At 39.3% G+C, this 23191-nt stretch overlaps 1 long non-coding RNA gene across 1 annotated transcript; it reads left to right on the top strand.

Annotated features, from left to right (window-relative positions):
- The first annotated feature begins 21350 nt into the window (after positions 1-21350).
- Positions 21351-22420, top strand: LOC146898725 (uncharacterized). The gene is made up of 2 exons (XR_015023390.1): positions 21351-21884; positions 21971-22420. It is a non-coding gene; the product is annotated as an uncharacterized LOC146898725 (long non-coding RNA).
- The last annotated feature ends 771 nt before the right edge of the window (positions 22421-23191 follow it).

Raw genomic sequence — 23191 nt, 5'->3', positions numbered from 1 at the left:
AATAAACAGTTTAATATTATAATAATCTGACCTATAATGACAACCCATAACACATTCAGGGAGAAAAATGGTGGTTTATTCAGAATCGGTTAAAGCCAATGAACTAAAATACACACTATACTCATAAAAGAACCAAAAGAATATATATTAATAAACCGTGAAAGTTACCAACTTATCAATGATTGCACTAATGCAATTATGGAATAAAAGAAATTAAGGATCAAAGAATACATTACCAAGAGTTGTGACATATCACAAATCCAAACTAGCTTGATGAATTTAACTAATCTTCTCGAGGCCGGCTTTATGTCTCAATAAATCAACAACAAAGACTGCTCAAGATGCTCAATTTCATAAAGACAGAACTAACACTGAATTTAATTAAGTATATTATGTTATAGAATGGAAAAAATTACAAAACCTTTCCAAAGTAACCATGTTAGCCGATGTATCAAAATAAAACAATTATTTTTCAATAGAAACAAAAAAAGAGAGAATGAAATGGGCGGAGAGGCATCAAATTGGGCATTAAAATAGAAGAGCCTACAATGTTGACAAATAGAAGGTTGTGTTGCAACTTGCAAATACATATTCTATGCTTTTCAACAATTGTGCACCACAGGGGCGGATCCATACATTTGGTGCATGTGGGGCTAAAATCCGGCTAAGTTGCTAACACTTGCACTTGCTACCAACAAAAGCAAAGCAAATTTCAAAAACTTAAAAATCATAGCAAATGTGTTGCACTTATTTCTTTGCACAAGTTTTGCACAAGGTTGTTGATTTGTTGGTCTTATTCTTAACATATTGTGTTTTATTTATAAGGGGTGGTAATTATTTTGGTCTCTGAATGTGTAAGGAGTAACCATAATAGTCTCTCAATGTAACACAATTTTAAAATAGTCCTTGATTGTGCACTTTGCTAGTCAAAATTGTCTCTAACATTAAATAATTTGTTAATATTGTCATATTAGTCTTTTAATACACTTACTTATTGTCACTTCAAAGCTATTTTGACTAACAAAGTGCAAAATCAAAGACTATTTTGAAATTTGAATACATTGAGAGACTATTGTAACAATTCGTTACACATTCAGGGACCAAAATAACCATTACCCTATTCATAATATTAAAAAAATAGGGAAGTTGGATGTGGGGTAATTGTATGGATAATTGTAGAGATTAGGAGGGAGAACCTAAGTGATGTATGGGTAATTGTAACTCTATTAATAATGCTTGTTGGAATATGAAAAATACTTCTTTGAAAATAGAGAGGAGTTTGAATTGGGATGTTAGCATTGGCTGAACATGGAGATGTGAAAGAACGAATTTATTGCAGTCAGATGGGAGGGAGATTGCAATTCAAAATCTGCATTTAAGGCTGGTTGTTGGCTTGGAATGCATGCTTCTAAAGACACGCAATCCTTATTATCTAATCCTAATATACAATGTAAACAATCCTTTCAAAACCCTAAACCTAGAAGCTTGCTTAATCCTCATTTAATGCCATTTTCAAATTTCAAATTCACCTTACTGTTTTATCTTGGTTTTCGGGTGTCAAACATTGATTACGTTTGAACCTTTTAAACCGGTGATATCTTATTTTTTCTTGGGAAGGGAAAATGTAAGCAAAACCCTTGAGAATCGAGGTCCGGGAGTTGTTTTCGCTACGGGAAGGTGTTAGGCACCCATAACGACTATAGTAACCTATAGGAACCGTCTTTAATTTCTACGCGCGCGCTTTATTTTTAAATGCTATTTTGAAAGATGTTATTGAACCTAAGAGTTACTAAATGAAGAATTGGAGGGAGAAGTATGTTTTTGGATTTTTATTTTAGTTGAATTGAAGGAATTTTGTTCCTTGCCTACGTACCCGATTAAGGGATCAAATCCACCGTAGTTCTCTTTCAAAAATGTTTTTGTTTTTGTTGGTTGATTTTAAGTTTGAAAATGGATTTTGAAGAATAGAAAGAGGCCTCAAGGGCATGAGATTAGGAAATAGTGAGGTTGAATTAGTGAATTGCAAAATATGGTCAAAGTTTGATTATTTTCATTGAAATTTGATTAAGAAAATGGAAAAGAAAATACAATGGGATGTTGGATCCCAAGGTTTATTTGGAAAAGCTTTGAGTGAAGTTGTTCACATTTGTTTGGAAAATTGGGTTTTTTCTAAGCATAAGTCCTAGGCATTCATCTAAACATACATTCCTAAACATACATCTAAACATGCATATTCTAGCTATATAGTGATGTGTGTGCATGTGTCGGTGCTTGTGTCGGTGTACATCATTAGAGTCCATTGTCCTTTACATCATACCCTAGATACATTCTATGGCCCCTTTGCCAAGAAATTAAAAGCATGAAAGTAAAATTTTACAAGAATTCCTAAATCTTTACATTCTAACTTTTGTATGGAATTGAAACTTAAAATGCAAGAAATAAAAGTGGAGAAAGAGATGAAATGAAAATAGGATGTGAGATGCTATGGAAATGAGACATGAAACAAAGGGATTAGTAGTACAAGATGTAATATGGAAAATGAAGCAAGTAGAAATTGCATAACAAAATGAACATGACTTAACCAAAAAGTAACAAAAACCTTAGCCAAAAAATGGGAAAATGGACTTGAAGAAATTGCACTAACACCAAAGCAAATTTAAGGCTTAAAATTCTCATATCAATGGTAATTTTCAAATGGTTCATTTCAGCCACATTATGAGAATCATAAGGACAAGTATGAGCCAAGACTTATAGTGCATTTTCAAGTCCACCTTACACATTATTTCTCATGGCAACAATACACATTACTTATGAAACAAGAAAATCACAATTTGCAGTTTCAAAACAGCCAAACAAACACAATTTTCAGAAGTAAACACATCACACATTTGCATATTAAGTGTTCAATTCAATGTGGCAAAATATTAGAACAAAAAGCATACAAAGATTTCACAAAAAAATTGACAAGAAGTGACACAAAATCACAAGGGAATTCTACATAAACTCTTATCATTTTTTTTGACATGCCAAAATATCATGAGAGACCAATTTCAAGCATCAAAAATAATCACAAGAGAGTTCACAATTTTTGGAGGGTTTTTAACAAGATTTTCGACAAAAATTGAAAAAAAAAAGGAACAAATAAACCAAAGTAAAAATAATTCTCCAGTATTTCTTGATCAATCTTGACATGCAATATGTCAAGATTGATCGAAAAATACGAAGAAGATTATAGAAATTTTTGCAGAATTTTATTATTTTTTTTTGAAACATACGGGGGTGCAATTAGCAAACAAAATCAGTACAACACGCAGGGAAGGGGGGTGCACATAGCATTCTGGAAGAAAGAAACAAGAAACATTGGGCTTAAGAGAGCAAACCGGGTCGATCCATGGGTAATGGAAAGAACCGGTTCGGTTTGCCTATGATATAAAAGGATTGGACCGTTTTTTTTTTACTCATTTTTTCCAAACAAACTCTTTCAAACATCAAAACCTCTCTCCTCTCTCATTCTAACCGATCTGGACAAGGCAATAAAAGAAGATGAAGCTTCATCTTCTCCATTACTCCGGCGCGGTGGCCGGCCACCCTAAGGTGGCGGCGCCGCCGCCGGAAAATCTCCAGACACATCCAATTTAATAGATTATTATATCAACATGAAGCTCTCTTTCCCCTCTATTCATTTTCGAAGTCAAAATTCGTAAAAAAGCCACTGATTATTCTAGATCTACACTTCTATCTTCAAAAGAATGTTGCAAACCATGAACGAACAATAAACGTGCGCAGCAGAGAAGGGAAAGAAATCCAGGTACCTTGTTTAAATCGGAGAAACTGATGCGAATTCTGGTCCTTTGTGCGGTTCCGATTCCTCCTTCAATTCTTCTTCAAGCTGATTCAATTTCGTACGGATTTGGATGGTGCAGAGGCCGAGCGTGTTCTACAGAACCAGAGGAAAGTGGATTCGGTTTGAACTTCTTGGACGAATTCGACTTCACCTTTGAGCCGTGACAGTTTTGATTTCGGTTTAAACTTCCTTCATTCTTCAAATTCGAATCCAAGCTTGTTGTGAAAGATTGGAACGGATTTGAGCAAGAGTTGTTCGTTGATGACGTGATTGCGGTTTGGAAATTGCTTGTTGTTGAATATGGCGGCGAAACGAATCGATAACGGTGGATTGTGGTGGAGGTGCGGTGGCTGTGGTTAAAATGTGGTGGTTATGGTGGAAATGTGGTGGTTGAAGGTTTGGTTATGGAGGTTTTGAAGCTTTTTGGCTATGGTGGAAAAGTTAGTTAGAAGAGAGAGAAAGTGGGAAAGAAAAAGAAAGAAAAAAAACAAATGAGAAGAAGAAAAAAAACTTTGTGATTTTTGTGGAATTTTGTGAAAAATGATTGGTGTTGTGAAATTTTGACCATAGTTTGACTTATATAGGTGATGTGGGAAAGCTTGGACCAATTAGAATGAGACATGTGGCACTAGACTTGTAACAAACTCTTAAGAACCAATAACATTTGGACACATGTCACTTGGACTCTAACAACTTAAAAGGGATTAAAACGTAAATAACAAAAGTGCGCGGACTAAAATGAAAATTAAAACTAAAATTGAATTGAAAAAGTAAATTGAAAATTAACGTAAAGCGAGACGATTAAAAACAACAAAGCAGATTAAAACGAATCAGAAATATTATGTGAAATGACCAAAACGCCCCTAGGGACTAAAACGACTCAAATGCAATTTTAAAATGATTTTTTAACAAGGGATTAAAGCAAGAGTTTATTCAAACAAATTAAAAGACTCAGAGACAAATTTTTAGAATTTAAACAGGGTTTTAACACATGAAAAGACTAAAATGCCCCTAGGGGCAAAACTGACTCAAAATGACTTCAAATGCAATTTTAAAATGGATTTTGACATAGAATGAAACAGAGACTTATTCAAACTACTTGAAAGGACTCAAACAAATCTTTAAAAGACTGAAAGAACTTTTGACATAGGAAATGACTAAAATGCCCCTAGGGGCTATACTGACTAAAAAAATGACTTAACTGATATTTTTGAAATGAATTTTGACATGAGATTGAAACAAAGGCTTATACAAACCAATTTAAAAGACTCAAACAATTTTCAAAGATTAAAATGAATTGAATGCAGGAAATGACTAAAATACCCTTTTATGTGAATTTTGCAAATAACATTGAAATAAAATGCAGAGAAAGATGCAATTGATCGGAGACATATCAGATGACTTATAATGCAAGAAAAGAAGAATTGGACAAGTATTTTTAGGTCCAAAATTAGGGTATAACAGCTGCCCCTATTTAAGTTTCTTTGTCCGGAGAGTCAAGAGACGAAGTCTTTGAGTTGACGGGACGAAGATACTTAAATATTAGCATTTGCACTGCTTTTGGACATAAAAATACGCTTTCAGAGTTTCAAAAACATGAATATTATGTAATGTTTGATTATGAATGCAAGACAAACAACTGGAGTCTATGGAACCTATCATGTCACTGGGGATTCAGGTGGACATTGACAGGGTAGACAAACCAGGGAGTAGAAAATAAGGTGCAAGTTGTTCTTTGGGTCGAACTAGTCACTTGACCAAGAAAGACAAAACAAGAGATAGGTGCAAGCTGTTCTTGGGATTGAACTTGGCACTTGACCGGAAACTTAGACATATAGGCAGATACAAGCGGTTCTTTGGATCGAACTTGACACTCGGTTGAAAACACAAACAGATAGACAGACACAAACTGTTCTTTTTGGATTGAACTGGCTGTTTGGCTGGAGACATAGACATATGGGTTGATACAAGCTGTTTCTTTGGATCGAACTTGCTTGTTGGATTATCACCACATCATGTGGGAGAGTGCAGACTGTTCTCTTAGAACGAACTTGTCGTTTGACCGATAACAAAGCATAAGCTGGGGTACAAACTGTTCTTCAGATTGAACTTGCCGTCTGACTGATAACAGAGCATAATCTGGGTACAAACTGTTCTATCGAACTTGCCGTTTGACCGATAACAGAGTATAAGCTGGGTACAAACTGTTCTGCAAATCGAACTTGCCGTTTGTCCGGAAGCATAGGTATACAAGTAGGCACAAGTGGTTCTTGTTTGGATCGAACCTGGCACTTGACCAGTAAAAAGATACAAATTGAAAGTCTGGCTTAACAAGATACCAATTGAGGGTAAATTGTCATTGACTTGACCTGAGAATAGACATGACCATTTTTGTTGGCCCAAGGGTAAATTGACATTGATTTGGATTGAATTGAAAGTTGAATTTGACATTTGACATTGGCTTGGAAATTGAAATTGACATTGACATTGACATTGACATTGGCATTGGCTTGGAAATTGAAATTGACATTGACATTGACATTGACATTGGCATTGGATATTGACATTTGACATTGACATTTGACATTGACATTTGACATTGATATTGGAATTTGACATTGGAATTGGATTGAAATTGGAATTTGACATTGGAGATTGACATTGAAATTGGAATTGGAATTGGAGATTGACATTGACAGTGACATTGGAGATTGTCATTGAAATTGGAATTGGAATTGGGGATTGGAAATTTGGCATTGTCATTGGATACTGACATTGGAATTGGAAATGAGATTGCTTCGAATTTGACAGTTGAAATTGAAATTGAGATTGGAAATTGCTTCGAATTTGACAGTCGACATGATTGGAATTGAAGTTGGAGAGTGGAAAATTGCATTGAATTTGGCAGTTGAAAGTTGGATATGCAACATGTATGTATGGTATAGCAAGATTATTGGATGTATGAGCACATAAGATGCATGATTATGCATGTATGAATACTTGAAATGCATGATCGGTTTGGCAGAGAAAGTTTCACAAAAGCAGACGAAACATTGGAAGATTGGGCACGTAGTGGCTCGTGCTGCAACATATTCACAGGGGAAAACCTCTTTGGAAAGACCGTCGTTTGGGAGACGCATCAAAACCATGGCTGAGGGCAATAAAACTTGTAGAGGAGGGACCCTTGGAAAGTCCTTGGATAGAGGTCGCCGTTGCTAGGCGTGTCAGTGCTGGGTAAACATTGGATGTTCGCATCTGTGGTCAATGCTTTTTCAATATTTCATTCTTTCATTTTTCATTTTCAAACCCCATTTTTGCCTGAACCGCCCTTTCGGGTTTTCAATTCACCGGGGAGTAATATTCTCTTCATTGCCCCATTTTTGCCTGAATTGCCTTCATAGGTTGTCAATCAGCGGGGTGCTCATTTTTGCCTAAGTCGCCCTTTCGGGTTTTCGACTTAGCGAGCTTTTTATTTTCATTTTCATTTTTCTTTTCATTTTCATTCTGTTTTTTCATTCTTGCCATTGACCACAGATCAACCTCGGGAGTAACCTGCTTGTAACGCGTATTGAAATAGACATTGACATTCATTCATTCATGCATGTTTCATTGAAATGTACCCTGTTGCTCAGGTTTGCTTTCAAAATAGACAGAAAAAGATTTTTCAATTTTCAAAAGATGTTTGTTTCAGACATTGACATTATCAAATAGAAAGAGAATATTTTGTATATAGCATTGAAAGTAGAAAGAAAAGTAGAGTTTCAAACAATAGCACAGGCTCAAATTGATGTAGAAGAGTGAAAGTCAGCCAAAGGCATGACTCCACGGATTTACAAAGCTTGGAAAATGGTAATTTTATTGGTTGGTGATACATTGAACACGATGACCGCTACATTTCATAGAAATTTTGAATCCACAAGTACAGAAGCCTCTGATGAAGATGATCATTGACAGTTGCAGATGTCCCAAGGGGTGATGGTGATTTGCCAGATATAGTTACTTGTCTTTTATTGACCTCATTTTTGCATGAACCGCCCTTTCGGGTTTTCGGCTCATCGAGGCGCTCATTCTTGCCTGAGTTGCGTACAATCTCAGCGAGCTTTTTTCATATTCATTTTTTTTTGTCCCTAACTTTTGCCTGGATCGCCCTTTCGGGTTTTCGATCCACCGGGAAGCGCATTTTTGCCTAGGCCGCCCTTTCGGGTTTTCGACCTACCACGCTGTTCTTTTCTTTTTAGACAAAGTATTTCTTGACTATATCGGCATTAACAGGATTTGGAAGCTCAACACCATCCATGTGTGTAAGAATCAAAGCACCACCAGAGAAAGCCTTCTTGACGACATAAGGACCTTCATAGTTAGGTGTCCACTTGCCCCTTGGGTCGGGTTGCTGACTTATCCTTCGTTTCAATACAAGTTCGCCTTCCTTGAATTCTCGAGGTTGGACTTTCTTGTCAAAAGCATTCTTCATTCGCACTTGATACAACTGTCCATGAGCCATAGCATCCATACGTTTCTCTTCAATCAGATTCAATTGATCATACCGACTTCGGCACCATTCAGCCTCAGTTAACTTTGCTTCCATAATCACCCGAAGAGATGGAATCTCCACTTCCAGAGGGAGAACTGCTTCCATACCCTATACCAGAGAGAAGGGAGTTGCCCCGGTTGAACTGCGCACTGTAGTACGGTAACCATGCAAGGCAAAAGGTAGCATTTCATGCCAGTCTTTGTAAGTAATGACCATCTTCTGAACAATCTTCTTGATGTTCTTGTTAGCGGCCTCAACTGCACCATTCATCTGAGGTCTGTAAGGAGAAGAGTTGTGATGTTCAATTTTGAATTCTTCACATAAAGCCTGCATCATGCTATTGTTCAGATTGGAACCATTGTCAGTGATAATTTTGTTGGGAACACCATATCGACAGATGATGTTATTCTTGATAAACTTGACAACCACTTGCTTGGTCACATTTGCATAGGAAGCAGCTTCAACCCACTTGGTGAAGTAATCAATTGCTACTAGAATGAAACGATGTCCATTGGAAGCTTTTGGTTCAATTCTTCCGATCATGTCAATGCCCCACATAGAGAAAGGCCATGGGGAAGAGATAACATTGAGAGCGTGTGGAGGCACATGAATCTTGTCAGCATAAATTTGACATTTGTGGCATCTCTTGGCATGTTTGTGGCAATCACGCTCCATGGTTATCCAGTAATAGCCGGCTCTTAACAGTTTTCTTGACATGGTATGACCCGAAGCATGGGTCCCAAAGGTACCGTCATGTACATCATGCATCAATTTCTCAGCTTCTTGTTTGTCAACACATCTTAACAAGACCATGTCATAGTTCCTCTTGTATAGGATTTCTCCGTCCAGAAGGAATCTACTAGCCCATCGTCTCAGAGTCTTTTTATCCCTGTTGGAAGCACCGGATGGATATTCACGATTCTGCAAGAATTGTTTGATGTTGTAATACCAAGGCTTTTTATCATTCACATCTCTATCAGCTTGATCTGGCATATTTTCAATAGTAAACACATGAGCGGGTCTATCAAGGCGCTGCACTTTGATTACGGGCACATCATTCCAGTGATTGACACGAAACATGGAGGACAGAGTAGCAAGAGCGTCAGCCATTTGATTTTCATCCCGAGGGATGTGGTGCAGCTCAACCTTGGTAAAGTATGTCAATAGACGTCTTGCATAGTCACGGTATGGGATTAGCTTCTCATGATGAGTCTCCCATTCGCCCTTTATCTGATTGATAACAAGTGCAGAATCTCCATAGATGTCAAGGTGTTTAATTCTCAGATCAAGGGCTTCTTCAATGCCCAAGATGCATGCTTCATATTCAGCTATGTTGTTTGTGCATTCAAAAGTTATTCGAGCAGTGAAAGGGATGTGGTGCCCCTGCGGAGTTACAATGATGGCTCCAATTCCTTTACCATAAGCATTAACAGCACCATCAAACACCAATCCCCATTTGCTATTGGGATCCGGCCCTTCATTGATCAGTGGTTCTTCACAGTCTTTTGCTTTCAGATACATAATCTCTTCATCAGGGAAATCAAACTTAATTGGCTGGTAATCATCAAGAGGCTGACAAGCAAGATGCTCAGCAAGGACACTTCCTTTGATTGCTTTCTGAGCTTTGTACACAATATCATATTCAGACAACAACATTTGCCAACGTGCGATCTTTCCAGTAACAGCAGGCTTTTCAAAGATGTACTTGATTGGATCCATTCGGGATATCAACCAAGTTGTATGATTCACCATATAATGACGCAGGCGTTTGGCAGCCCAAGCTAAAGCACAACAAGTCTTTTCGAGCATTGTATACCGAGTCTCGCAGTCGGTGAACTTCTTGCTCAGATAGTAGATAGCATGCTCTTTCTTACCAGTCTCATCTTGTTGACCGAGAACACATCCCACTGAATCATCCAACACTGACAGATACATAATCAAAGGCCTTCCTTCCACTGGCGGGACAAGGATAGGTGGTTCCAACAGGTATTCTTTGATGCTATCAAAAGCTTCTTGACATTCATCATTCCATACAACAGGCTGGTTCTTTCTGAGCAGTTTGAAGATTGGACCACAAGTAGTAGTCATATGAGATATGAATCTTGAAATGTAATTCAGACGTCCGAGGAAACCTCTGACTTGCTTTTCAGTTTGAGGGGCCGGCATTTCTCTGATGGCTCGGACTTTGTCGGGATCAACTTCAATGCCTCTTTGGCTGACAATGAAGCCTAGCAGCTTTCCAGATCGTACGCCGAATGTACACTTGTTAGGATTCAACCGCAGCTTGTACTTTCTCAGTCTTTCAAACATCTTTTCCAAGTACACAACATGCTGCTCTTCATCACTTGACTTCACAATCATATCATCAACATATACTTCAATCTCTTTGTGAATCATATCGTGAAACAGAGTTGTCATACCCCTTTGATAGGTAGCACCAGCATTTATCAGGCCAAATGGCATAACTTTATAACAGAACGTTCCCCACGGAGTGATGAAGGACGTCTTTTCTCTATCTTCAGGAGACATTCGTATCTGATTATAGCCGGAGAAACCATCCATGAAGGAGAATACTTTGGATTGAGCAGTACTGTCAACAAGCACATCAATATGAGGCAATGGGAAGTTATCCTTTGGACTGGCTTTATTCAGATCTCTGTAATCAACACACATTCGAACTTTCCCATCTTTCTTTGGCACTGGTACGATGTTGGCAATCCACTCAGGGTATTCAGCTGTCATGAGGAAACCCGCATCAATTTGCTTCTGTACTTCAGCCTTGATCTTAAGAGCCATGTCTGGACGAGATCTTCTCAATTTCTGTTTGACAGGAGGACATTCAGGCCTTGTCGGTATCCGATGTTCCACAATCTTGGGATCTAGACCCGGCATATCTTCATAGGACCATGCAAAGACATCTGGATAGTCATGGAGAAGCTGAATGATCTTCCTTTTCACTTCTGGCTCAAGTGCAGCACCAATCTTGATCTCTCGCTTGTTCTCTTCCGTACCCAGGTTGATAAGCTCAATCTCTTCCTGGTGAGGCTGAATGGCTCTTCTTTCTTGCTCAAGCAGTCAAGTGATCTCATACGGTATCTCTTCATCATCCTCATCTTCAGCTTCATATACAGGGAATTCAAAATTTGGAGGAACCATAGGGTCACTGTGTTCAACGGGTTTATTATGGTTCAATCTGCATAATATGATTGGGATGATTTTTAGAAAAAGTTTTTCATGCAGATTTTTGAAATTAATAAGAAAAATACAGATGTTTTGGTTTTTTCTGGTATTACCATTATTTCCAAGAAAAAGGCACTAAAAAGTAAAAAAACAAAGAGTCGTGAGAAAAACGACAACTTTTATTGATAACGGCAATGCCGAAACAAACACGCCCTTACAAAGATACCACTTTCGCCTTGGGCAGAGCGAAAGGATTGTTATTTTGAAAACAAAAGACACGAGCAACAAAACACATTACATGGAAGCATGCATGACTAAAGGAACATCAATGGCTTCCCAATTCCTCACAGTGCCTCCTGGTATAACAAAGGCAGGCACATAACCACCTTCAGCAGCATCTTCAGTAATAGCATTGATGAACCCAGCACTGTAAAAGGTTCCCTTTGAAACAGCAGATGTCGGGGAGAATCCAAGGCCCTCTTTACGCTTGTTTTCCAAGATCTGAATTACTTTGCCCCAGCCAGCAGCTTGCCCTGCTTGAACAGCCTTCTGGGCATCTTTCAGTGAAGCCATGCTAGCACCAGCCCTCCGGGGCTCTGCACCCTCAACAGTCAAGCCTTGGAATGACGTCCCTTCTGCGGACCCTGCTTCAACACAAGAGAACGATGATATTTGGCTAACCAGAAATGCCTCCTCACCATATACGGTGACAACCTTACCGTTTCTCATGAACTTGAGCTTCTGATGCAAAGTGGATGTGACTGCTCCAGCGTCGTGGATCCATGGTCTTCCGAGGAGACAGCTGTAAGAGGCATTGATATCCATGACTTGGAAAGTTATTTGAAATGTTTCGGGACCAACGGTAATTGGCAAGTCCACTTCCCCGAGAACATCCTTGCGGGATCCATCAAAAGCTTTAACCAGGTAACTGCTACCCCTCAGAGAAATTCCATGATGGCTCAATTGCCTTAGTGTGGATTCAGGCATTACATTCAGAGACGATCCAGTGTCTACCAATACGTTGGATATCAGGTCAGATCCACAATGTACTGAGATATGTAGAGCCAAGTTGTGGCGTTTCCCTGCTTCGGGGAGCTCATCATCTCCAAACCCTAGGTTGTTGCAGGCAGTAATATTACTCACTATTCCATCAAATTGATCCACAGAGACTTCGTGGTCAACATAAGCTTGCTCCAGTATCTTCATTAACACTTTCCTATGAGCCTCAGAGCTCATGAGCAGAGACAGGATGGATATCTTTGAAGGAGTTTGTAGCAGCTGGTCAACAATCTTATAGTCACTTTTCTTGATAAGCCTCAGGATTTCGTCCAGATTGGACTCTTCAATGGATTGTCCTGCTGGGCCGGTGTTCTTGTCAACAGGAGGGGCAACTGGTGGAGTTACCGTAGCAATGGGCGTGACCACCTGTCTTTGAAACAAGGGTGGACGGACTTTTCCACTTCTCAGAGCTGTAACTTCACTAGCAACATTATCAACTGTAGCTGGGGATACCAGAGGCACTTCCACCCCATTTTCAACCATGGTTGCATTGTATTTGTAGGGAATTGCTTTGGTAGAGGTATAAGATACCGGACCAGGTAACCTGATTACCAAAGGCTCAACATTCTTTGCACTTTCAATAGGAGAATCATGGAACACTGGCACAATCACACATACATCACTGACGATCAAGTGTTTGTCATCCATCAGACTCTGAATATCATTTTGCACCACACAACAGCCCATGGGATTCTGCAGGCATTCTGAACAAGAATCATGATCATGTTTGAATAGAGACGCCTGGCAAAGTTTGACATGTAATGGCACCAAGGGAGTAACGACATTGCGGACGTCCAACATGGGCTCCTCTTGAGGAACGGGAACCCTTTCAAAGGCCTCGATCATGTTAACTGCAGCATGGTTTGGAAGCGGATTGTCAAGGACATGAGGAACACTGTTCTCAAAAGTCAAACGTCCTTTTTCTATCAGATCCTTCACAACGTATTTCAGAGCAAAACAACCTTCAACATCATGGCCTTGAGCGCCCTGATGGAATTCACATGTTAGGTCCTGACGGAACCTGGGAGGCAATGGATTAGGCGGAGGCTTGCCTGGTCTAGTGACACAGTGTCCCTTGGCCAGTAGAGTTGGGAGCAGTTCACCATACGACATTGGTATTGGTGGAAAAGAAGGCTTGGGTCGGGGACCCTGTTGTTGTTGCCGTTGCTGTTGAGCAGGAGGCTGTGGTTGTACTTGCTGGGGGATGGCATTGACGGGCATTGGTGGTTGACCCGGTGGTAGAGGATATTGCTGGTAGAATGGTGGGAAGAAAGGATGCTGAGAGTACTGCATGTAGTGGTAGGGCAGAGGTAGTTGCATGGCTGCTGCAGACGGGTTACCAGACACCATCCCTACATCAGATTCTTTTCTCTTGTGATGACCGTTACCGTACTTCTTTGGTGCACTGTTTGATGATTCACCTTTCTCAAGGACAATAATACCATCTCGGACGGCCTCCTCTAGTCGAGTGCCCATTGTAACCATATCAGAGAAGTTGTTTGGGGCAGAGACTATCATTCTCTCCTTGTATTCCTTCTTCAGAGTCTTCAGGAATGTCTGTGTCAACTCTTCCTCATCAAGTCGGGGGGAAACACGGGCAGCTGCCCCTCTCCACCTTTGAGCATATTCACGGAAGGTTTCATCTGATTTCTGAGATAGGGCTTTGAGAGAGTCCCTGTTTGGCCTCAGACGGGTATTGAATTCATATTGACCTTCGAAAGCAGCAGCGAGTTCCTCAAAAGTATGGATGTTATCTTTGCTCAGACTAGTGTACCAATCTGCTGCATCATCTGTCAAGCTACTCTGAAAGCAGTGGATCATCAGTGCATCATTGTCGGCATAGTTAGCCATATTGCGGACATACCGGATAACATGGTTGTGTGGGCAAGAAGTCCCGTTATACTTGTCAAACTCGGGCTCTTTGAATTTCTTAGGAACTTCAAATCGGGATACCAAGCACAGATCACGAGCTTTAGCAGGAGCACCATTGTTTCCTCGGCTAGCCTTGACCTCACGGAGTTCTCCAGCCAACTCCCTTAACTGTCTCTTCATAGCTTCCATTGCGGGATCTTGTCCACGCGGAGTATCAACATCAATCACCTGTTGCACAGTGTGTACAATAGGGTCGGTAACAACAGTAGTTACTTGAGGCATAGCAGTAGACACAGGAATCTGTCCTTGACCAGCAAAACCAGAGACACCAGCAGCAGTATTAGGAGAGTAGTAAGCTGAGAGGCCATAAGGACGGCCGTTGGGCATAACAAAACGAGCATCAGTAGCCACAGTAGATAGTGGGATAGAGGGAATCACCTCAGCAGTAACTGGAATAGAAGTGGCTGGCTGTTCCTGTGAAGCCATCATAGCGGACATAGCGTCATGAGCCTTAGCCAAGTCTTCTTTCATAGCAGCCAGTTCGGCACGGAGCTGGGCATTCTCTTCTTCAAAATTAGCCATCATCCTTCTCTTGTGAAATCTTGTTTGATGAATTCTGTCTGGTTGGTAGACTTTGCGAACACGAGCCACTTTTCAGACTGCGGCGGACAAAACCAGGAGGCAATGAGCACGAGAGAAGTTTTTTGTAGCCAATGAATGCATATGATGCATGAAATGTGTTAATGCATATGCAAAAAAAAAGACTCTTTTTGTGTTATCGAAGGGTTTTAGACAAATTATAAACTTGTAAACATTACTAAACAACAGTTAACATAAACGGGAAACAACCAACATATGGTTTTACAAGACAATTTCAACATAAGCAAATGGAAATAACAACAGGAAATGGAAGTCCTCAAGTATAGGAAGTGGAAGCATCGTCCTCAGAGTCGGACTCATAGTCGCAGTATCGTGCATAGAAGTCACGGGCACCCCTAGCTCTCTTGGAGTCCCTCATAAGCATCCTATCTTTCTCTTCAATCTCTCTCTTAGCCTTAGCTAACTCTTTCTTCAGTGTCAAGACCTCACGAGTCTGCTGCTCACCCTTTCCATCCAAAGTCATGATCAAGTTCTCAGCCTCATAATATCTAGCTCTCCACTGATGCTTCTCCCGACTCTCCATAGCTAGATGCTCCTGATACATCTCCTGGGTAGGTGGGAGTAGAGGCAAAGGCATGGTAGGAATAGTTGCAGACACATATCTCATAGAGGGGTAAGGCGTACCAGCCTCCTCAGCTCGGTTTATCACCCACTGTGTATAGGCCTCATGAGCGATACCGGACCTCACACCCATATGCTTCACCTCTTTCTTCCGAAGCTTGGTCCAAGCTTGCATGAAGTCTTCTCTAATTCCGGCGGGAGCATTGGAGTAGTGAAAGAAATAAGGAGCCGTAGCAAGATTGATGGGCTTATCTTTCATCGGAAAACCAAATTGTCGCAAAGCTAGCTCCGGGTTGTAGTTGATTCCACCCCGGGTACCGAGAAGAGGTACATTAAGAAACTTTCCACCACCAAAGATGATTTCCTTGACCCTAGAAGCGGGAGTGAGCCAAACCACTTCATTAGGAGTGAGAGCCATAATCCTCTGTGAAATAGACCAATTCCTCGGATTGTCGTGGAAAGACTGCGGGAGGTGCGAAATAAACCACCTATAGAGGAGAGGCACACAACAAAGAATGTATCCACGACCTTTGCTGGAACGATCGTGAATAGCATGGTATGTGTCAGCTAGCAAAGTGGGAACCGGATTCTTGGAGTGGAAGATCATAATAGCATTCATGTCCACGAAGCCATCAAGATTCGGAAAGAGAATAAGCCCATAGATGAGAAGTGCAAGAATAGCCTCAAGAGTGTCCTGACAAGTGGTATTGAGATTGGCTTTCCCAAGAAGATACTCTGAAGTGAACCCTCGGATATGTGCCTTAGTAACAAGATTCTTGGAGACATCGGTGGTCTTGAGATAGAGATCTTTAGCAATAACCAATGGAGGAAGAGGATCTTCAGGTCCTGAGAAAGGTATCCCCTTAGCAATAGGTAAACCCATCAAGGAAGAATAAGCCTCTAGAGTAGGCACCAACTGAAAGTCTGGAAAAGTGAAGCACCGATACCCCGGATCATAGAATTGCACTAGAGTGTGCACAAGCTTCTCATCCACATTAGTATGGAGAATAGGAAGTAAAGCCCCGTAACGACGTCGGAAACCAGTCGGATCCTCAATCTTGAGTGCCAAATCCCTCAAACTAGCCAAATCCACTTCCTTGAACTTGTAGGACTTAGTCATCTTCATCCCTACAATGTTTACAATTTCAACTTGTCTAAGCCCTTCGATGACAATGCATGACAAAAAAGTTTATGCATGTATGCATGTATGCATGAATGCATGATTATGTTCAAGTTCGGAGAAAACATGGTGGGTTTGAAGTTCAAAGTCGAGGAGTCATGGGTGGACACGGTGTCCGGTGAAACTAGGGCTTTAGGATAATAGTAACCGGGTTCTAAGAAGGTTCCCAAGTTGCAACCTCTCCGACGTATCTCATGGTGTCACGAGACAACTCTCGCTCCATGATTATACGTGGAAGGTCTAACTTGAGTGTAGTATCGCGTGACGACTAAAACTCGAGACGACACTCGGTTTAGCCTCCGCACTACGTCCTAGAAAATGGCCATGGATGGGTTTGGTTATCTACGGTTCATAGCGTCATAGAACAATTAGAAGTAAAGTGCCTAAACGCGACAACTCGCGCCGACAACATCACCTCCAAAATGCCTCAGCTATGTGGGATTGATCGCATAATCCAAAACACGAGGCAACCCCCGGAATGAATTGTCGATTATATCCCCCCTAAATCCTAAGTTCACTCAGCCCGGGTGCAGGACTTTTGATATTCTCACCCCACACGTTTGCAAGAATTTAAACATTTATTCACATAGGAAAGCAAGTAAAGGAAGCAAGTAAAAATACAAGCGCAAGCGTGGAAATAAAGACTAGGCGTAACTCTCGAATCTCCCCAGTGAAGTCGCCAGCTGTTTTATCTTGGTTTTCGGGTGTCAAACATTGATTACGTTTGAACCTTTTAAACCGGTGATATCTTATTTTTTCTTGGGAAGGGAAAATGTAAGCAAAACCCTTGAGAATCGAGGTCCGGGAGTTGTTTTCGCTACGGGAAGGTGTTAGGCACCCATAACGACTATAGTAACCTATAGGAACCGTCTTTAATTTCTACGCGCGCGCTTTATTTTTAAATGCTATTTTGAAAGATGTTATTGAACCTAAGAGTTACTAAATGAAGAATTGGAGGGAGAAGAATGTTTTTGGATTTTTATTTTAGTTGAATTGAAGGAATTTTGTTCCTTGCCTACGTACCCGATTAAGGGATCAAATCCACCGTAGTTCTCTTTCAAAAATGTTTTTGTTTTTGTTGGTTGATTTTAAGTTTGAAAATGGATTTTGAAGAATAGAAAGAGGCCTCAAGGGCATGAGATTAGGAAATAGTGAGGTTGAATTAGTGAATTGCAAAATATGGTCAAAGTTTGATTATTTTCATTGAAATTTGATTAAGAAAATGGAAAAGAAAATACAATGGGATGTTGGATCCCAAGGTTTATTTGGAAAAGCTTTGAGTGAAGTTGTTCACATTTGTTTGGAAAATTGGGTTTTTTCTAAGCATAAGTCCTAGGCATTCATCTAAACATACATTCCTAAACATACATCTAAACATGCATATTCTAGCTATATAGTGATGTGTGTGCATGTGTCGGTGCTTGTGTCGGTGTACATCATTAGAGTCCATTGTCCTTTACATCATACCCTAGATACATTCTATGGCCCCTTTGCCAAGAAATTAAAAGCATGAAAGTAAAATTTTACAAGAATTCCTAAATCTTTACATTCTAACTTTTGTATGGAATTGAAACTTAAAATGCAAGAAATAAAAGTGGAGAAAGAGATGAAATGAAAATAGGATGTGAGATGCTATGGAAATGAGACATGAAACAAAGGGATTAGTAGTACAAGATGTAATATGGAAAATGAAGCAAGTAGAAATTGCATAACAAAATGAACATGACTTAACCAAAAAGTAACAAAAACCTTAGCCAAAAAATGGGAAAATGGACTTGAAGAAATTGCACTAACACCAAAGCAAATTTAAGGCTTAAAATTCTCATATCAATGGTAATTTTCAAATGGTTCATTTCAGCCACATTATGAGAATCATAAGGACAAGTATGAGCCAAGACTTATAGTGCATTTTCAAGTCCACCTTACACATTATTTCTCATGGCAACAATACACATTACTTATGAAACAAGAAAATCACAATTTGCAGTTTCAAAACAGCCAAACAAACACAATTTTCAGAAGTAAACACATCACACATTTGCATATTAAGTGTTCAATTCAATGTGGCAAAATATTAGAACAAAAAGCATACAAAGATTTCACAAAAAAATTGACAAGAAGTGACACAAAATCACAAGGGAATTCTACATAAACTCTTATCATTTTTTTTGACATGCCAAAATATCATGAGAGACCAATTTCAAGCATCAAAAATAATCACAAGAGAGTTCACAATTTTTGGAGGGTTTTTAACAAGATTTTCGACAAAAATTGAAAAAAAAAAGGAACAAATAAACCAAAGTAAAAATAATTCTCCAGTATTTCTTGATCAATCTTGACATGCAATATGTCAAGATTGATCGAAAAATACGAAGAAGATTATAGAAATTTTTGCAGAATTTTATTATTTTTTTTTGAAACATACGGGGGTGCAATTAGCAAACAAAATCAGTACAACACGCAGGGAAGGGGGGTGCACATAGCATTCTGGAAGAAAGAAACAAGAAACATTGGGCTTAAGAGAGCAAACCGGGTCGATCCATGGGTAATGGAAAGAACCGGTTCGGTTTGCCTATGATATAAAAGGATTGGACCGTTTTTTTTTTACTCATTTTTTCCAAACAAACTCTTTCAAACATCAAAACCTCTCTCCTCTCTCATTCTAACCGATCTGGACAAGGCAATAAAAGAAGATGAAGCTTCATCTTCTCCATTACTCCGGCGCGGTGGCCGGCCACCCTAAGGTGGCGGCGCCGCCGCCGGAAAATCTCCAGACACATCCAATTTAATAGATTATTATATCAACATGAAGCTCTCTTTCCCCTCTATTCATTTTCGAAGTCAAAATTCGTAAAAAAGCCACTGATTATTCTAGATCTACACTTCTATCTTCAAAAGAATGTTGCAAACCATGAACGAACAATAAACGTGCGCAGCAGAGAAGGGAAAGAAATCCAGGTACCTTGTTTAAATCGGAGAAACTGATGCGAATTCTGGTCCTTTGTGCGGTTCCGATTCCTCCTTCAATTCTTCTTCAAGCTGATTCAATTTCGTACGGATTTGGATGGTGCAGAGGCCGAGCGTGTTCTACAGAACCAGAGGAAAGTGGATTCGGTTTGAACTTCTTGGACGAATTCGACTTCACCTTTGAGCCGTGACAGTTTTGATTTCGGTTTAAACTTCCTTCATTCTTCAAATTCGAATCCAAGCTTGTTGTGAAAGATTGGAACGGATTTGAGCAAGAGTTGTTCGTTGATGACGTGATTGCGGTTTGGAAATTGCTTGTTGTTGAATATGGCGGCGAAACGAATCGATAACGGTGGATTGTGGTGGAGGTGCGGTGGCTGTGGTTAAAATGTGGTGGTTATGGTGGAAATGTGGTGGTTGAAGGTTTGGTTATGGAGGTTTTGAAGCTTTTTGGCTATGGTGGAAAAGTTAGTTAGAAGAGAGAGAAAGTGGGAAAGAAAAAGAAAGAAAAAAAACAAATGAGAAGAAGAAAAAAAACTTTGTGATTTTTGTGGAATTTTGTGAAAAATGATTGGTGTTGTGAAATTTTGACCATAGTTTGACTTATATAGGTGATGTGGGAAAGCTTGGACCAATTAGAATGAGACATGTGGCACTAGACTTGTAACAAACTCTTAAGAACCAATAACATTTGGACACATGTCACTTGGACTCTAACAACTTAAAAGGGATTAAAACGTAAATAACAAAAGTGCGCGGACTAAAATGAAAATTGAAACTAAAATTGAATTGAAAAAGTAAATTGAAAATTAACGTAAAGCGAGACGATTAAAAACAACAAAGCAGATTAAAACGAATCAGAAATATTATGTGAAATGACCAAAACGCCCCTAGGGACTAAAACGACTCAAATGCAATTTTAAAATGATTTTTTAACAAGGGATTAAAGCAAGAGTTTATTCAAACAAATTAAAAGACTCAGAGACAAATTTTTAGAATTTAAACAGGGTTTTAACACATGAAAAGACTAAAATGCCCCTAGGGGCAAAACTGACTCAAAATGACTTCAAATGCAATTTTAAAATGGATTTTGACATAGAATGAAACAGAGACTTATTCAAACTACTTGAAAGGACTCAAACAAATCTTTAAAAGACTGAAAGAACTTTTGACATAGGAAATGACTAAAATGCCCCTAGGGGCTATACTGACTAAAAAAATGACTTAACTGATATTTTTGAAATGAATTTTGACATGAGATTGAAACAAAGGCTTATACAAACCAATTTAAAAGACTCAAACAATTTTCAAAGATTAAAATGAATTGAATGCAGGAAATGACTAAAATACCCTTTTATGTGAATTTTGCAAATAACATTGAAATAAAATGCAGAGAAAGATGCAATTGATCGGAGACATATCAGATGACTTATAATGCAAGAAAAGAAGAATTGGACAAGTATTTTTAGGTCCAAAATTAGGGTATAACACTTACTGTAAGCTAGCGCGCTAAATCATGCTTCAACTTTAGGGTTTCGTGACCATTAACTACAGACTCTTCATCTTCATATACCACTAGCAATGAATGTTCCCACGTTTCCAATGTAACAGTTTACTAGGTACTAAGTACAGACTCCTCAGATTCATTCTGGATTAGCATTGAATGTTTCCAATTTCCCTATGTATCAGTTACCAATTGAATGCAGATACTACTTATATAAATACAACCGCACTTTCAAGCTTCCCCTCACTTCACATCGCTTCCATTCGGCCATGGCTCACAACAACATACATACCTTTTTGTCGTACCAAATGTTGATAGGCAATGATTATAGTTTGTCTGATGTTGAGTTCTTTTTCAGTTTCCATATTTTTTTCATAAGAAGTAACATATATATGATGCATTTTATTTAATGGTGTATAATAATCTATCTTTCATTGTTGTTTTCTTATGACAGAATGGGAAGATTCAGCTATCTGCCAAGAAGCACTTGATTCCAAACTCTTTTGGCTTGAGCTTCTTCGTTGGTGTATAACAATCCTCAAATGAAAATACCTATGATGAACCCGTATATTTAAAATGCTCATTCTAAACTCATTTTGTTTACAAATCCAGATGAATGAGTGTGGCGATTCATCAAAGTCTGCAGTTAATCAAAAAGCAAGTGATGTTAACCAAGTGATTGGTCGTGAGTATAAGGATGAACAGACGCATTGCAGCAAAGTGGTGGGGAAACGATCAACTGAGAAATCTGTTTCTGAATTGATGGTCTACGAGCTGGATGGCGGCGAATCTGCCAGAAAAACCGTCAAGCTGAAATGTGTGAAGATTGAGCCAATAGATTAGGAAAAAAGTGGGGCTGTTTTAGATCGTTTTTACTTATATTATTAATATTTTGTGGATGTTATGATTTCTATGTTTTTCCTTATTGTTTTTATTGCTTGAAGTACATTTTGTTCCTGTTTTGTGGATCGCCGTTTATGGTGTTTGGCAATCATTTCCGTAAACTGTTTAGATTGAATGTTAGTGTCCATCAATTTATAATTTCTACCATTTATTACCTTATTATCGGATTACCTTTGTGTATGTTATTTAACTGTATCCGGTAGCGGACTATCTTAAATTGCAGCAACTATTCAGTATATAACAGTGACTGTTGCGAATTCGATGAAAAACTCACACCAATAACAACTTGATGTGTGGAGCAAGGGATAATTAAGCAACCAAAATCAAAGTGTATGGAACAATTATAATCACAAGCCAAAAGTAGAAAACAACAGCGAGAGAAAAGGAAGAGAGAACACAAATAATTTGTTGACCCAGTTCGGTCCAAATTGACCTAGTCTGGGGGAGAGAGCAGCCCTCCGTTCCACTATATGATGAGTAACGTTACAAAAGAGATATCAATGGGTTACAAGAATAAGTCTCCCGCCTAATTCTACCCAAATCCCAGCCTCTTCCCATAACCAAGAGACTCAATCCTAATAGTGTTTCTCAAGGTGAATCAACCTTCAAACCCTAGTGTTTGTTCCAAAGAGACAAACTTTACACAAACCCTAGTTTTGTTGTTGTCTTTCTAAACCCTTGTTTCAGCCCCCTCTATCTCAAGGTTTACACTGATACAATGTCTATATTTATAGTAAAAGCAATCCCTCATAAATTGGAACAAAATCTCACGCTGAAAAATACGTTTTTATTTTATGCATTAGCGTACCATCGTAGTACGATTTTCCACATCGTACTACGATTTTTCCAGAATGAAATTGCCAAACCTGGTCCAAAAATCGTACTACAATTTTCCAAATCGTGCTACGATGTTGACAGCTTCCAGACTTC

This window comes from Medicago sativa, chromosome 8 (assembly GCF_051527215.1).
Source record: "Medicago sativa cultivar Bolivia chromosome 8, Bolivia_mono, whole genome shotgun sequence".
Lineage (NCBI taxonomy): Eukaryota > Viridiplantae > Streptophyta > Magnoliopsida > Fabales > Fabaceae > Medicago > Medicago sativa.
The sequence above is the reverse complement of the archived record's forward strand: the minus strand, read 5'-3'. Positions and strand labels throughout refer to the sequence as shown.